Below are 18,867 nucleotides of genomic sequence, written 5' to 3'. Positions count from 1 at the left end.
TAGATAAAAATAAGAAGCTTAAAGGAACAGTGTTACGAATACAAAGGTGTATTCCAAATGCTAAAGTGGGAATGTTTAGGTAACCGGATGACATCTGCGTGGGTGGGGGGGGGGGGGGGGGGGGGGGAGAGAGGATTGGAGTAGATTAAATACATATATATATTTTTTTTAAAGTATTTTTACTTATTTTTTTCTCCCTCATAGCACCAGTCTCTGCGACTGGTCACACTCCCTCGTTTTTCCCATAGGAACCTTGGACTCTCTGAGTCATAACCACTAGAGGCACTACAACCCTCCAATGAAAACCGTGAAAAAGTCTGAATTATTAAGTTTAGAATTAAAAATAAGTTGAGATCACTACTTTAATTCTACAATAAAACCAACAAGTAATTTTATAATACAGATTTAATTAACTTGGCAGCTTTAGTCTTCCCTCTCACAAACAAATAAGTCCTAACACAAACTACTAATATTGGGTAACACAAAACAAATCCATCTAAATAATAGTCATATAGAACTTAACAGAAGAGCAGAGACTGATCAGATATAGCAGTGATGGCTGGCTGAGGATGATGAGTTCATCAATGTGACATTGGAATGATGAGACCTACATCAGGATAATACGTCTAGGGAATAGTTACCCTTAAAGTCACTTTCAGAAACCATTATAAAAAAAAAAAAAAAAAAAAAAAGAACCTGCACATTTTATTTTCCATTCAAGCCATTGCACAGCGTTCAAATATGCAGGAAGCACACAAACCGAACACGACAGTCCAGGCGTTCTCTAGCATGTGCACTGAACCCGGCTGTAATTGGACAAAAATAATGGAATTCTACTCATGTCACTTCAACAAAAAGATTGTTGTGGCTTTCATTGACTTCTGCCCTGAAAAAAGGGTTGTGGGCCTCCCTGGGATTCAGAGTGGTTTTTGTACTCGTAGGTCACCCAGAATTTGCACTGGATACACTTAATAATTGAATGAAACCTCTTTTCTGAGTCTATGATTTCATCGAACACAATGGCCAATTAGGGTATTTTAAACGCAAACACAGGAATATGCACACATCACGGCGATAGGGAGAGTGCGGCAGAGATAGGTATTATATATATGTGATACATAACATTCAATCATGTATCATAGGAAATATATCATATAAACCAGCGGTTTTCAACCTGTGGTACACATAACCCCAGGGGTAGAATCCAGTACCCCCAGGGGTACTACCACCAGTGCAACCACACAGCACAGGTTGGAAACCACAGGGGGAGGGGGCCTATAGGGTTGCCAATGCACTTGGGGCCACACGAACATTTGCCACCAAGGGCCCAGTTGTGCACTACAGATCTTTATCAGCACGACTGATCCCGTTCTGATCTGAGAGTTGGCATCCTTCGAACATGTTTGCATTGCTTTAACAAAATGTCAATCGCTCTCTAAATTTATATATATATATATTTTTTTTTTTTTTTTTTTTTTTTTTACAGAAACATTCACACTTTGACTAGATATACAATCACCATCCTTAAGTGGTAGCAGAAGATCCATGCTGGATAGTGATAATTATTCTGAATGAATAAACGTTACTGAAAATTCCAAATCCTATTGGTTGGCCTCGTCTACATGTGTCTTCACCTCGATCGTTGTCACCAGCAATGTCCGATCGAGCAATGAATCATTGCTACACGACCCCTGACTCAACTGGTTTCATTTTCACGCAACGTAAAACCTCGCTATCAATGGTTCATGTTTATGCCGTTGCCAACATACTGAAGGAAGGAACTTCAAAAATGGAAGAACGGAATCTCTAGTCTTGCAGGGACAAATTTAAAAATGCCCGCTTAGCTCCCCATGTATTTGCATTTAACGGGGAAGCAAACAAACTCAGAATTAAACTTGAGATAGCGAGATGCAGTCATTGCTTTCATTGCAGAAAATGTTGTTAATATTGCCATTAGAGTAACTTTTTACATTAACGCACACCAGAAGAAGATAAAAGGTGTGCAATGAGTACAGAGTGTGGCACGTGTCATTTGGAATAAAATGTATGTAAGCGTAGAAACGAAGGTCGAGCTCCAGTTTGTTCCTCTTAACATTTTAATGGTGTTTAAACTGTTCTAAAGAAACAGAGTGTAATGTTTTAGGATTCTCAATCTTATCAAATCATCCTAGAACGTGAACAATAAGGGTTGAAAGTAACTAACATAACTAATATTGACTAAATGGCTTTTATTTTATTAAAAAGGAGCTTCAAAAAGAAACACCTAAATATTGTCTACCGAAAAAATATACAGAATTTGAACCCACATCCTTCCAGTAACCTCAGACTAGGACCAAATATTTAAACCCCTTTTCCTGAGGAATCAAAAGGCGGAAAATAATATTTTTGAATATACTTGGGGCGAGTCAGTATACAGGTTTTTTTTGTTTTTGTTTTTTACAAAAATAGTATTTTCTGGGCTTTCCATACATCTACTATTTCTAAAACTATTACAATGATAAAATAGAAAGAAACAGGCAGCAAACAAACATTTTGGAAAGCTCTTAATTGTAAATTCACCAAAGGTCAATATTAATGGGGCACACATAACACCATAACTACCAGCATGCTGTACGAGTTATGGTGCCAGGAGTTCCCTGAAGCTGTACCACACTATGAAGTGAAACCATATTTGAAAGCCTTTGTACTCCAGGCACCCGCAGACCAGTCCCTTCTTCAGTTTCCTTTTCGGACATCAAGAAAAATTTATTAAAAAAATATTTGAAAAGATTTATCGATTTTGTCGCTCTTTGGACAGAATTCATTGGCCGAGAGCATCATCTGAGGTTTTTAACCAATGAATTCCATCCAAACATGAGCAATGAGGTCACAGATGCAATGGTATTAGGGATCGACTGATTATCGGTTTTGCCGATATTATCGGCCGATATTCAGATTTTTTGTAAGTATCGGTATTGGCCGATAATCACCAGCAATACAGATAATGAATGGGTGGGCCGGTGCAACCATAAGGTGGCACAAGTGGCCACCTTAGGGCACCCCCGGCCAGGAGGACGCTAGATCGGAGTGACCGACAGGAGGTGGGCGCACAGCGCTCCGTCCTGCCAGGCACTCTGTAGTGTGGCCGAGCAGACAAGGGTGGTAGAACACTATGGAACAGGGGGTGGGGGTGGAAAGGAACACTATGTAAGGGGGGGGGGGTGGTAAGGAGCACTATGGGACAGGGGGAGGGGGGGAAAGAACACTATGGGACGGGGGGAAGAACACTATGGGACGGGGGGGGGGAAGAACACTATGGGACGGGGGGGGGAAGAACACTATGGGACGGGGGGGGGAAGAACACTATGGGACGGGGGGGGGAAGAACACTATGGGACGGGGGGGGGGAAGAACACTATGGGACGGGGGGGGGGAAGAACACTATGGGACGGGGGGGGGGAAGAACACTATGGGACGGGGGGGGAAGAACACTATGGGACGGGGGGGGAAGAACACTATGGGACGGGGGGGGAAGAACACTATGGGACGGGGGGGGAAGAACACTATGGGACGGGGGGGGAAGAACACTATGGGACGGGGGGGGAAGAACACTATGGGACGGGGGGGGAAGAACACTATGGGACGGGGGGGGGAAGAACACTATGGGACGGGGGGGGGAAGAACACTATGGGACGGGGGGGGAAGAACACTATGGGACGGGGGGGGGAAGAACACTATGGGACGGGGGGGAAGAACACTATGGGACGGGGGGGAAGAACACTATGGGACGGGGGGGAAGAACACTATGGGACGGGGGGGGAAGAACACTATGGGACGGGGGGGAAGAACACTATGGGACGGGGGGGGAAGAACACTATGGGACGGGGGGGGAAGAACACTATGGGACGGGGGGGGGGGGAAAGAACACTATGGGACGGGGGGGAAAGAACACTATGGGACGGGGGGGGAAGAACACTATGGGACGGGGGGGGAAAGAACACTATGGGACGGGGGGGGAAGAACACTATGGGACAGGGGGGAAGAACACTATGGGACGGGGGGGTGAAGAACACTATGGGACGGGGGGTGAAGAACAATATGGGACGGGGGGTGAAGAACACTATGGGACGGGGGGGTGAAGAACACTATGGGACGGGGGGGTGAAGAACACTATGGGACGGGGGGGTGAAGAACACTATGGGACGGGGGGGTGAAGAACACTATGGGACGGGGGGTGAAGAACACTATGGGACGGGGGGTGAAGAACACTATGGGACGGGGGGGTGAAGAACACTATGGGACGGGGGGTGAAGAACACTATGGGACGGGGGGGTGAAGAACACTATGGGACGGGGGGGGAAGAACACTATGGGACGGGGGGGGAAGAACACTATGGGACGGGGGGGGAAGAACACTATGGGACGGGGGGGAAGAACACTATGGGACGGGGGGGGAAGAACACTATGGGACGGGGGGGTTAAGAACACTATGGGACGGGGGTGAAGAACACTATGGGACGGGGGGGAAGAACACTATGGGACGGGGGGGGAAGAACACTATGGGACGGGGGGGGAAGAACACTATGGGACAGGGGGGAAGAATACTATGGGACGGGGGGGTGAAGAACACTATGGGACGGGGGGTGAAGAACACTATGGGACGGGGGGTGAAGAACACTATGGGACGGGGGTGAAGAACACTATGGGACGGGGGTGAAGAACACTATGGGACGGGGGGTGAAGAACACTATGGGACGGGGGGTGAAGAACACTATGGGACGGGGGGTGAAGAACACTATGGGACGGGGGGTGAAGAACACTATGGGACGGGGGGGGTGAAGAACACTATGGGACGGGGGGGGTGAAGAACACTATGGGACGGGGGGGTGAAGAACACTATGGGACGGGGGGGTAAAGAACACTATGGGACGGGGGGGTGAAGAACACTATGGGACGGGGGGGTGAAGAACACTATGGGACGGGGGGGTGAAGAACACTATGGGACGGGGGGGTGAAGAACACTATGGGACGGGGGGTGAAGAACACTATGGGACGGGGGGGTGAAGAACACTATGGGACGGGGGGGTGAAGAACACTATGGGACGGGGGGGGTGAAGAACACTATGGGACGGGGGGGGTGAAGAACACTATGGGACGGGGGGGTGAAGAACACTATGGGACGGGGGGGTTAAGAACACTATGGGACAGGGGGGTTAAGAACACTATGGGACGGGGGTGAAGAACACTATGGGACGGGGGTGAAGAACACTATGGGACGGGGGTGAAGAACACTATGGGACGGGGGTGAAGAACACTATGGGACGGGGGTGAAGAACACTATGGGACGGGGGTGAAGAACACTATGGGACGGGGGGGTGAAGAACATTACGGGACGGGGGGTGAAGAACATTACGGGACGGGGGGTGAAGAACACTACGGGACGGGGGGGTGAAGAACACTATGGGACGGGGGGGTGAAGAACACTATGGGACGGGGGGTGGGGTGAAGAACACGACACACACTGCATCCATTACACACACTGCATCCACTACACAAACACACTGCATTTACTAATAAAATACTCTGCATCCACTACACACACATATATAAATATTCTTGAAAACATTAAAAAATTCCGACTGGCATGTATATTTTGTGCATTTGCCACTTAATAAATAAAAAAAAAAAAAGATTTGCATATCGGTAAGCTATCGGCCTGAAAAGTCACAAATTATCGGTATCGGCTCTAAAAAAATTTTTTTTTAAATCAATATCGGTCGATCCCTAAATGATATCTGAAGAGCGGCTGGATCACGGACACTCAGGGGACCTCTTTAAAGGTCAAATTGTTACTTACTATGGAATTGCACTAGGTGACTCCTGACACCATAACCATTACATAGCTCTGTAGTGCTTATGGTGCTCAGAGTGCCCATTAAAAAAAAAAAAGTCTCAAATGAAAGAAAATCAAAACACAAAGGATGTAATGCAAAATAGCCCTCTTCCAAAAAAGAAATAAAATTAATGGAATAAACTAGTTTTGTATGCGATTAATTTATGCCTCACTAGAGGAGGTCGTGATTCTTAGGGTCCTACTGATGTCCAGTCCATCAGAAGGGAGTATGGAGGTACAAACAGAAGAAAAGTAATTCTAGGTAATTTAATTTATATGCAGTTCTCTCTTCAGGTGCTGAAAAGATGGTAACACAGTAAGTTCTTGCGACCCCCCGAGCACAACTCACATACAAAAATGTTTACATTTCTCTTCTAAAAACGGCATCCTGTTTGGGTGGCGCATTGGGTGACTTTCCAAACACTGCATCTATATAGAGCATAGAACATGTGTACACAAAAACATGTTTGTAAGGTTGAATTCAGCTTGACGCAACAATGACTACACACACAGTGACAAAACAAAGCCATTATTACCGTGTACAATGCAACAGCTGGGGTCTCGACATTCGCCAATACACGAGACAGGCCTTTCAATGTGACATCCAGTCAAAACACCACAAGTCTATGGGTCTATTCTTAGCGTGCTTGTTTTCTAAAGTGTATTCTAGCAAAATGATATTCTTCAGTATTATTTTTTTTTATAATTTTTCTCCTTTGCTTGCTCCATGATTAGAGGGTGCACAAAACAAAAAAATATAAACGTTCCTTGTCTGGACAGGCTCCCCACGTACAAGCACCTGTGGCAAGCTAGTGGCAAATCTGGGCCTCTTAAATTCTAGTAAAATGGTGGTGGGCTGACTAATATAAACCCAATATTATCCAAGGCATCATTCTGGACATCAGGGCATCACATAGACACGTTCGGCAGTCAGAAACTCTCTGAAGAATTTTCAATTTAAATTAATTCAACTGTTAGTTTTACCTGGTTTGTACTGTACAGAAAATTTAAAATCTTTCCAGGAAAAACGGTTTATTTCCCAAGTGTGGTTTCCAGTGAAGCCACCTTTAGGTTTCTGTACCTTTCAGTCTGATGCATTATTTTGTATAATTTGTATTCTGCATAACCAATAGATACAGGTAGTGGTTAGTGGTAGTGATAGTGGATGTTTCACCTGTACTTATAGCATGCTTTGCTTTGTCTGTAAATTAAACTCACCAAGTTAACTTTTCACAACCTATTTTAAAAAAAGATGTAAAAAAAATGTTTTTTTTTTTTTTTTTAAAAATCAATGTATTAGTTTATGTTTAATATTATAAAGCATCCAGAGGAAACCTTGATGTCAGAAGGTACTATTTATGCCCTGCAACCACTGGCTGGTGTGTCCAGTGAGAAACCCTTGTGAAAGCCATTCTGCGGATACACACAGAATTACAATAATGTACAAACAAGGGCCAATCACTCAGAGAACCCAAACGCTGGCAGACAATATGACTTGTATCAAGATTCCACCATGTGCACGCGCAGTCGAAATGTCAGAGTAATGTCACAAAATAACAAGATGCTCCCAGCAAGAGGGGAGTGCGTGCAACCACCACAATATTAGCTACAACCCCCTGGCACTCAAAAGGTTAATCATTCAAAAATTGAGAAATTGCCTTTCGGGAAAATTGAAAAAATAACAAAAAATTATATATATTATATATATTATATAAATAATTAACGCTGGGTCCCGCACTCCTGCTCCCAGTCTTGTTTATTGCCTAGGTGCCACTCCGACCTCAAAATATAAAATACCTTGTTGAAAGTGCACTCACAGGACTTGATACTGTTGCCAAAAATGTGCCATTTATTCAAGCTTCAAAAAGTTGATTACATAGTGTCAATAGGAGTCCTGTGAGTGCACTTTCAACAAGGTATTTTATATATATTGACTGTTGACTACACAATGATAGAAAAATGCAAAATATAAGGACCGATGTAAAAGGCTGGCTTTCAACCTGGGCAACGACACAACTATCACAGCCAGCCAACAGATGTCGGAGGATGAGCCATCTGCTGGCTGTGATAGGTGTTTGGCTTCCTGCACTTTTTTTCAGGTGTTGGGAAATAAGAAAAAAAATAAAATGCATTGTGACGTGTGCAAATGAGTAAGCTATTTAAAGGTGATGTACAAAAATAGCATCCAAATGTGATGTTTTACCGCGGCCGTGCCAGGCAGGCAAATGAAGATGAATCACTGCACTCCGTAAATGGTTTCCATGTTTATACACAGAGATATATACTAGGTCTGTGTTTGGACACATACACTGCGTGGAATGTTACACTGTAATTAACTAACTCCCCACTTACAATGAATTACCTCTGTATCATTAGAGATGTCAGGATTTATACTAAAACACAGATTTACCCAATAATGGTAAATCCAAGAAAAGGTGTCTTGTTCTGCTTTAGGCAAGCGTGGCTATTTTACCCAATGGCTTTTAAATTTTCCTCTTTTTAAATCACTACCACTGAATATAAATCTCTTTTTTGCCTTTGAACTGAAAATAAGATTACAGTGATTGCTTTGAACTGAAAAGGTTGTCCGGTGAGCTTACACTCTATGGCCATGAACGCAGAATTGCAACCTCTCTGTAAATCACATAAGTAAATAAAACTTTGAAAATCATCTGTTAAAGGACCACTCTAGGCACCCAGACCACTTCAGCTTAATGAAGTGGTATGGGTGCCAGGTCCAGCTAGGGTTAACTAATTTTTTTATAAACATAGCAGTTTCAGAGAAACTGCTATGTTTATCAATTAGTTAAGCCTTCCCCTTTTTCCTCTAGTGGCTGTCTCACTGACAGCCGCTAGAGGCGCTTGCGTGATTCTCACTGTGAAAATCACAGTGAGAGCACGCAAGCGTCCATAGGAAAGCATTATGAATGCTTTCCTATGCGACCGGCTGAATGCGCGCGCAGCTCTTGCCGCGCGTGCGCATTCAGCCGACGGGGAGGAACGGAGGCGGAGAGGAGGAGGAGAGCTCTCCGCCCAGCGCTGGAAAAAGGTAAGTTTTACCCCTTTTCCCCTTTCCAGAGCCGGGCGGGAGGGGGTCCCTGAGGGTGGGGGCACCCTCAGGGCACTCTAGTGCCAGGAAAACGAGTATGCTTTCCTGGCACTAGAGTGGTCCTTTAAGCTTTCTCAACATGTAACCGTGTTAAATGTATTAAGCTTAAGCTAATGACATCACTATACAATTCAGTCCAGGCACAGCCAGGGCACATAATGCAAATGAGGAGCAGGAATATTAGAAACCTTTTTTTTATTTAAGGTTTCTCTTCTTCTACTATCTATGTTTAATGATGGAAAAGGGCCACATTGATAAATATTTTTGAAGGAAGGAAGAGCCTAGTTCCAGAATAAATGCATAGGTTTCAACATTTAACTTTTTCAAACTTCACAAAAAATATAGGGGATCGGTAAATATAAACATTAAAAATCCTGGAAAGTTTAACTCTCAATTCACCCCTTATCCACTAATAGAAACGGATAGCCAGGTCAGCCAATTCTGAATTCCTCATTAAAATCAATGTGTGTCGAAGGCAGTAAATAAGCAGAAATGGATTCTACTGAATGAAATTTGGTTATACTGGACAAACAGATGTGGAGGGGGCTGAAGTGAACAACGCCTTCTTTAACCCCTTAAGGACCAAACTTCTGGAATAAAATGGAATCATGACATGTCACATGTCATGTGTCCTTAAGGGGTTAAAGGAACACTATAGTCACCTAAATTACTTTAGCTAAATAAAGCTGTTTTAGTGTATAGATTATTCCCCTGCAATTTCACTGCTCAATTCACTGTCATTTAGGAGTTAAATCACTTTGTTTCTGTTTATGCAGCCCTAGCCACACCTCCCATGGCTATGATTGACAGAGCCTGCATGAAAAAAAAAAAAACTGGCTTCACTTTCAAACAGATGTAATTTACCTTAAATAATTGTATCTCAATCTCTAAATTGAACTTTAATCACATACAGGAGGCTCTTGCAGGGTCTAGCAAGCTATTAACATAGCAGGGGATAAGAAAATCTTAATTAAACAGAACTTGCAATAAAGAAAGCCTAAATAGGGCTCTCTTTACAGGAAGTGTTTATGGAAGGCTGTGCAAGTCACATGCAGGAAGGTGTGACTAGGGTTCATAAACAAAGGGATTTAACTCCTAAATGGCAGAGGATTGAGCAGTGAGGCTGCAGGGGCATGTTCTATACACCAAAACTGCTTCATTAAGCTAAAGTTGTTCAGGTGACTATATTGTCCCTTTAATTCCTGAGGGAAAGTCAGCGCGGGTAACCTATTTACACCATAAAATCTTCATTCCAATGAAGTTGTTATGGTGCCTGGAGCGATCATTTAATTACTTTATCACTCGGGAACTGCATTATTTCCTACACAGTAATGTTAAATTGTGCTCAAAACGCCCCGATTTAAAAAAGAAAAAGTACAACGTTTAGAAAGGTCAGGCCTATATCTCCACACATAATAATCTGCATGGAAACATTATACTACGGAAAACATTGTCATTTTGTTGTTCTCATTTTCTTTAAACGCTCCAACAAACCCTTAGGCAACTCTTCCTCATCTTCAACTCTGTTTTAAGGACCTTGAGCCGGTGACAAGGAGTAAAAGGAACGTGGACTTATAACCCCAACCACACGATTCACATCCTAAAATTAAAGATTCTGTTTTTAGCATTCTGGGGGAAACGCTTTTCAGCGGGACGAACTATGCACTTCCTGACAGGAGGTCAGCTTTAAATCCAGCAGGAAGTGAACCTTCTATAGACGATAATTCTGTCCCCAATTCTTCTGGAAAGATTGGCAAAAAGGGTTTATTCACTAAACTGGTAATTAAGAAACAAAATTTCACATTATAAGATGAACTAGCCAAGCCGGAAACATAACTGGAGTTGGCGAATTTGTCGAAATGCTGCTATTTTGCAAGAGTTTTTCAATTTCTTTGTCAAACTTCTATGATTCACATATTAGTGCATAAATAATATTGGATTAGAAAATCTGAGAGAATACATATAAATTGTCTGAAAATTTCCCCTTTACACTCAACACACAGTCTTCATTCTCTCTTTTTTTTTTACATTTCAAAGTGCTCCAGAACTAAAGATTTACTTACCTTATACAGTGCTGAGGCCACCAGCGAAAAGGCCTCCACTGACGTCCAATCCAATGCTTCCTATAGAGAAGCATTAAGGACTACATGAGCAGTGTTGGGGATGCATTCAAACTATCTCCATTGAATCAATGCTTTCCAATGGTGCTTCAACGTCACGGGACTAGGATTTACTCTGTCAGTGCAGTGGAAGAACCTTTTGTGGCCGTCATACTGAGCCACTAGAGGCGAACTTAACCCTGCAATGTAAACATTCCAGTTCCTCATTGCTGTGTTAAAAAGACAGGGACACTGAAACCAGACAGACAGACATCAATGAAGTGGTCTGGGTGATTATAATGTCCTTTTAAAACACCTAAAACTATACAAACTAATACGGTTTTCCAGACACACAGATCCAAAAAAGGTCTCAGTCATAACATAAAATGCAGTAGCATTGTGCAGCACTGATAATTGTATCAATTTAAAGGGACACTATAGTCACCCAGACCACTTCAGCTCAATGCAGTGGTCTGGGTGCCAGGTCCCCCAGGTTTTAACCCTTCAGATGTAAAAATGGCAGTTTCAGAGAAACTGTTATGTGTACATTGTAGGGTTTATCCAGCCTTTAGTGGCTGTCTTCCTGACAGCCGCTAGAGACGCTTCTGCGACACTGGATGCAAAAATCACATTCAGCGTGCAGAACATCCATAGGAAAGCATTGAGAAATGCTTTCCTATGGACTGTTTGAATACGCATTTCACTCCACTCGAGAGCTGACATCTGCGGGGGAGGAGAGGTCACCAGCGCCGAGGGAGCCCGGCATTGGATAAAGGTATGTCAATCCAGCGGGAGTGGGACCCTGAGGATGGGGGGGGGGGGGGGGGGGAGGGAGGACCTAAGAGTTATATAGTGTCAGGAAAACAAGTTTGTTTTCCTGACACTATAGTGATCCTTTAACATTCTATGCAAGTAGCTAGCAAATGTCTCTAAACAAGTGTATGTGGTGCAAGATTGTGAATATATACTTTGTTGCATTGTATTATTACAACTGTGAACATTTGCAAACCAAACATTTTTAAAAACCTGGAGGTAGGATGACTAGACAGATACAGAGCCAGAAAATAAAATTGTACTAAGATATTTATTTACCACTAGAAATTAAGTTAATTTTCCGGTTTACAGAATTAAATTAAACTTACAGTAACAAAGGGATTCTTGGGATTTGACTTGCAGGATATATTTTGTGAACTAGCAATATCTGATCTGTTAGATATCACCGATTACTCTCCATTAGTACATTTCTAAAACAGGATACAAATTTTCAGGTCATAATTTGAGGTTGACTCCATATTCTGCTATCTATCTTGGTCGTCGAAATCAATTAATATCTTTATTGAAAACAGCTCTCTCCTTGTACAACCCCCTTGCAGGCACTGTGCCCAGCACAGCTAAGCATCAATTCTGTCATAAAACCTTAATTTCATGGAAGACACGATGCTTGTTCCCCTATCTCATCCTATATCCCGGCAGCATTTGCCACGGACGATGAACTCATGTTTGTTACCATGGTGATAATTTCATCCGCGACACTGGAGTAACCCTTGGTGAGAAGCATCAAAGCAGCACTAATTTTGGTCTGAAACGAATTAAAAAAAAAAAAAAAATGTACTCCTCACCTTGAAAGCCAATGGAGGGGGGGGGGGGGGGGGAATCATACATACAAATACTTTTATATTTAGGTTTTTATACTTTATTACAATATATATATATATATATATATATATATTAAATAGGAGCAAGCGGAGCTACCGGGGAAGGAATAGATTACGCACTGGAATATCTTGAACACCTTAAAGTGTAATAATGCAGGCACAGGAACGCACAAGGATAGTGTAAACGTTACGCAAACCGTTTTATCTTACTAACTAAGGCAGTAAAGATACAATGTCAAACGTGGAATGGTTATACTTACACCTATGATGGTACAGACCCTCCAAATGTCAATATCACAGATTACAAACACCAATAGACTTAATCCCAAATCTTTGGGGGTAAAATAATGGTCTAGAAACGCTGGGGGAACTGCACAATATCATAAAAGCATTAGTGATGAAGACCTTAGAATGTCTATTTTGGTGGAGTTCTCTCTTCCGGAATAATGACTTAGTATGGCAATGGGGAGGCTTTACTTCTGAACATTTGTTTAGAAATCAGTCTGTGCAAAAAAGATACATTGTTCTAGTTCTAAATTCCAATTTGCAAACATTGTTATTAGTAAGTTACCTAAAATTTATCATACCACAATATTTAAAAGGACATCAGAGTGCAGACAATGTATTGGTTTTTTTTTTTTTTTTAGGGGGGGGGGGGGCAGGGGGGAGGGAATGGCGATTTAGTCCCACCATATGCCCATAATCAGCTATTCTCACCACTAAATTAGTACCGCATTATTGGTGCTTCCTCACGCAATTTTAACAGGGGTGATAAACATCGTAGCTGCTCTCCTCCAGTTTGCATCCTTCACAGATGTTTATTATTTTACATTAAAGTTAACCAGTCAAACAAGAAAGTCATGGCAGCAATTTGCAGACTTTACAGGTTATTATTGCTTTTTGAAGTGGTCATGGTGGCTGGAGTCCGGATGCGGATGGTTTCCCCTTAAAATCACTGCACATCCAGAGTTACTTGAGGAGAAGCCTTTGATTGGACCTCGAGCACGGCTCAAATGATGTCAAACAGGGGTGTGCCAAACAGTGCTTCGATCGATGCTGGATAACTGTTCGTTAAAATTATTTTAAAAACGCTCTTGGAACATTTATTTGGTGGGTGAGACCGATCGAATAATGCCACATTGACAAAATTCTGTCTTGAAATTTTAAAAAGGTTTTCCCAACCCTTTTCGGTTTATCTACACATGCAAATTTACACATAGAACTTTCCTTTTCCATCTTCCTTTCTGCACACGTAAATGTAATATTTGGCATTAAAAAAAGTACCATGGAGATAAATGGAAGGCATTTCTGTGTCTGCTGATAATGTGATGGCTTTTGTGAGCTTTTCCAGAAGTTTGTATATTGATAGTAAGCTATAAACAGGCTTTCAGGCATCGGAGCAACAGAACGAGTCCTCAATCGTCACCCACTGCTGATATAAACACATTGAAAGGGACGGAACTTCTGCTGACTGTACTCAACTTCTTTTAACTGGATTGCAGGGTATTAAAAGGCAGCATGCAACCACTGCTAGTGCCAAAACACAAAGCACTCATCACTATTAAAGCGTAAAGGGATTCAAGCGCTTTTGGAAGGAAGAGATTAGCTCTTTTCATTCAGCTACTAGAGCAGTGATTTCCAGTCTTGGCACAACAAATGTTGCTGGACTACAATTCCCATGATGCTCAGCCAATCTTTAGGCTTGCTGATTATATTTCCCCATGACAGAATTAGGAATTGTATTTTCCTATGCCAGCTTTTATTCCCTGCTTACAGCCTGGTGAACTACTTTCGCTGTTATATCCGACCAGCTTTTATGCATCCTGCATACCTCTCAAGTGTCCTTAATTAGGAGGGGCAGTCCCTATTTTCGGTCCAATTCCATCTGTCCCTCTTTTCTCTCCTAATGTCTCTGCTCCATATTGGGTGTGTGTGTCCGCAGCAATAATACTCCCAGTAATGTGTCTTTAAACTACACTAAATGTGTTTAGAAATCAGTCTGTGTAAATAAGATACATTGTTCTTGTTCGAAATGACATTTTAGTTGGATAAAATTATTAGTAAGTCATCTAAACCTTTTTTTTTTTAGACAACAGCACCACCCGTAGCCACACACCCAGTGGCGTACACACAACCCATGGGGCCCCGGTGCGAAAACTGATCCGTGGGCCCCCCCCCCCCGCGCTTACTCTGCGCGGGCTGGGGCCGCAACACATGGCGGCGGGCACCTGGTCGCAGGGCTGCGAACCGTGCGACCGCGGTATGTACGCCAGTGGTCTCTCTAGTTTTAACCCTGCAGCTGAAAACATAGCAGTTTCAGAGAAACTGCTATGTTTCACTGAGGGTTAATCCAGCCTCTAGTGGCTGTCTCATTGACAGCCGCTAGAGGATTTTCTGTGATTCTCACTGTGAAAATCACAGTGAGAAGACGCTGAACGTCCATAGGAAAGCATTGAGTAATGCTTTCCTATGGGCGGTTTGAATGCGCGCGTGGCTCTTGCCACGCATGTGCATTCGGAGCTGAGAGGCGGATCGGGACGGAGAGATCCCCAGCGCCAAGGGAGCCCGGTGCTGGAGAAAGGTAAGTGCTTTAGACACACACACACACACTCTCATGAACAGACGCACACATTTACTGACAGACACACACTCAGTGACAGACACACACACTCACTAACACACACACACACTAACACACTCACTAACACTAACACACACTAACGCACTCACTAACACTCACACTAACACTCACACTAACTAACACACTCACTAACACTAACACACTCACTAACACAGTCACACTAACACACTCACTAACACTAACACTCACTAACACAATCACTCACACTAACACACTCACACTAACACAATCACTCACACTAACACACTCACTAACACTAACACTCACTAACACAATCACTCACACTAACGCAATCACTCACACTAACAGTAACACAATCACTCACACTAACACACTCACACTAACACACTCACTCACACTAACACAATCACTCACACTAACAGTAACACAATCACTCACACTAACACACTCACACTAACACAATCACTCACACTAACACTCACTAACACTAACACAATCACTCACACTAACACAATCACTCGCACTAACACTCACTAACACACTCACTCACACTAACACTCACTCACACTAACACACTCACTCACTAACACACTCACTAACACTAACACACTCACTAACACACTCACTCACACTAACACACTCACTCACACTAACACTCACTAACACACTCACTCACACTAACACACTCACTCACACTAACACACACACTCACACTAACACACTCACTAACACTCACTCACACTAACACACTCACTCACACTAACACACTCACTCACACTAACACTCACTAACACACTCACTCACACTAACACACACACTCACACCAACACTCACTAACACTAACACACTCACTAACACTAACACACTCACTAACACTAACACACTCACTAACACTCACTCACACTAACACACTCACTAACACACTAACACACTCACTAACACACTCACTCACACTAACACACTCACTCACACTAACACACTCACTCACACTAACACACTCACTCACACTAACACACTCACTAACACTAACACACTCACTAACACTCACTCACACTAACACACTCACTAACACTCACTCACACTAACACACACACTCACACTAACACTCACACTAACACACTCACACGTTTTTTTTTTTTTGTTTTTTAATTTAATCCCCCCAGCCTCCTTACCTGTGTGAGAGCTGGGGGGATTCCCTGGGGTCCAGTGGTGTCACCCGGCTGGCGGGCGCGCGAGGGAGCACTGTCCCCTGAGTGCTCCCTCTTCAGCTCCCTCGCGCGCCGCGTACTGATGCCGGAGCCGGAAGATGACGTCATCTTCCGGCTCCGGTATCAGTGCGGTGCGCGAGGGAGCTGAAGAGGGAGCACTCAGGGGACAGTGCTCCCTCGCGCGCCCGCCAGCCGGGTGACAGCAGGGCCAGCCTCGGGGGGCCCGGAGGTGGCCGGCTCTTGGGCCCCCCAGCAGAAGAGGCTGGCCCTGTGGGTACATACCTGGGTCGCAGGGCGGCCGGGCCCCCTGGTGGGCCGGGCCCGGTCGCAGCCGCGACCCCTGCGACCCCGGTATGTACGCCACTGCACACACCCCTCTTTCACTCCTAAAATTAAAGTGTCCCTCTTTGTCCACTTGAAATGTTAGGAGGTATGTTCCTTAGCATTGAGAAAAACAAAAACTGTAGTGCCAAACTTAGCGATCATTGATTTAGATTATTTTCGCCTTATAGAGGCCAAAAGGAGCACATGCATCTTAGCAAAACCCTTTTGTTGACCCTCTACAATTCAAATTGGTGAAAACATAAAACTACAAAGTTTTAGGTTGGCAAAGCATCATGGGAGTTGTAGTGAAACAGGTTAGGATCTAACTTTTGGCTACACTTTATAAACATAGCCCTATACAATACTTTGTGCTCATTTCATTCAACGCAACGCATTTTTTAACTGGGATCAATGAACATTTCAGACATCCAACCAATCCGGCTTTCCACCACCTCACTAACTGGAGCAAACTGGTAAAATGACCCGTTCTTATTATACGAGCAAGCCATAAAATGCCATGCTTTTAGAAAGTTAATAAACAGGCCGCAAAGCCAATTATTACACATTTACAGTAATAAGCATTAGAATTTCTCACATTTTCAATCATTTCTACAGGTTATTAGAAGGTGACAACATTTTCATTATTATCAAATATACAGACAGCAAGAGTAATTAAAATGAACATTCCTACCCACAACTCATTTATTCGAACTTTCAAATGCCTAAAGCATGGGTTCATCTGCAAATATGTTGGATAGAAACTGGATATATACATTTTTTGCTTTTCAATAAAAATTTTGAGCCATGCGTTTTTTCAGGGGTGTTACTCTGAGGATAACGTGAGATGTGGAACGCTCATCACATCATGAGTTTGATAAATCTCCCAACAATGTTCTCTAGTATTCCTAATGCAGGTGCATCCACATCAAAATCCCTGCAAGATCCTCAACTGCAGTGCACTGTGCGTGCATAATTGCTGTGCTCTACTTAGTAATGCAGCAAGCATTTACTGCGGGTTAGAATGGTATGCCCATTTACATAAATAGTCATAGAATATATATATATATATATATATATATATATATATATATATATATATATATATATATATATATATATATAGATCTCTATAGGTCTCTCTCTGTAAAAGGTGTTTGCATGCAAACATGCTTAGATACAAAATGTCAAAGAACACAGCTTTCATATTTGTAATACCGGTCCTAGACAATTGCTTATTTTTACATACATAATAAGGATATAGGCGTCTGTTTATTAATCTTGTGCAGGAGACCTATGTTAGAAATATGTTATTCCCTTGTCATTGATCTACACTTTCTAATTTAGGGGAAAGCCCCATAGCATTTCCCATACATCCCAACACAGAGGACTTCGCCAGTGACACAACTTGCATCACTGGTAATGTCCATAATGGGAGGATCCTCATGGAAAAAGGGGACCCGATGAAACGGTCCTAATGCCCAATGCACAGAGCGAGCGTGTCTTACAACGTGCTTGTGCGGTGCTGCCCGGAGACAGTTCCCTGGTGTCCGCAGACCTGGTACAACAGGAGATTAAAATCAGACAGCTGAACAGGGCTCAGAAATAGGGACTGTCTCTCCAGGAGACAGCCCATGTTGGAAGGCATGATTTCATCTTTAAAAAAAAAAAAAAAAAAAAAAAAAGCTTTGGACATTGACAGACTGAAATGGCTTTCTGAAAGAATACATAACTAGTTTAAATTTCCATGGAAGTTATTCACTAGCATGAAGTCCTTACAATTTACACATCGCAAATATCAGTACCAGTCTATTCCTCCACATACAGAGTGCAATAGCAGTAAGATGATACACAGTAGCGCTGATTGGCAGTAGGCGAGCAGACAGAGAGAGACCGGGTTATTCACTTAATTGTGAACTGGCAGAAATTCAAAATTAATTTCTAAATATAGGCCAAAAAAGATAAATTGGGGAGAAAGTTTGACTATTTTGGTTGAAAAAGTT

General features: G+C 42.9%; 1 protein-coding gene across 3 annotated transcripts in view; it reads right to left on the bottom strand.

The window, feature by feature from the left end:
- The window catches only part of MTSS1 (MTSS I-BAR domain containing 1), a 172,584-nt gene that overhangs the window by 116,943 nt on the left and 36,774 nt on the right, over positions 1-18,867 (bottom strand). The window lies entirely within an intron of this gene.

Source organism: Pelobates fuscus, chromosome 4 (genome assembly GCF_036172605.1).
Source record: "Pelobates fuscus isolate aPelFus1 chromosome 4, aPelFus1.pri, whole genome shotgun sequence".
Classification (NCBI taxonomy): Eukaryota; Metazoa; Chordata; class Amphibia; order Anura; family Pelobatidae; genus Pelobates; species Pelobates fuscus.
The sequence above is the reverse complement of the archived record's forward strand: the minus strand, read 5'-3'. Positions and strand labels throughout refer to the sequence as shown.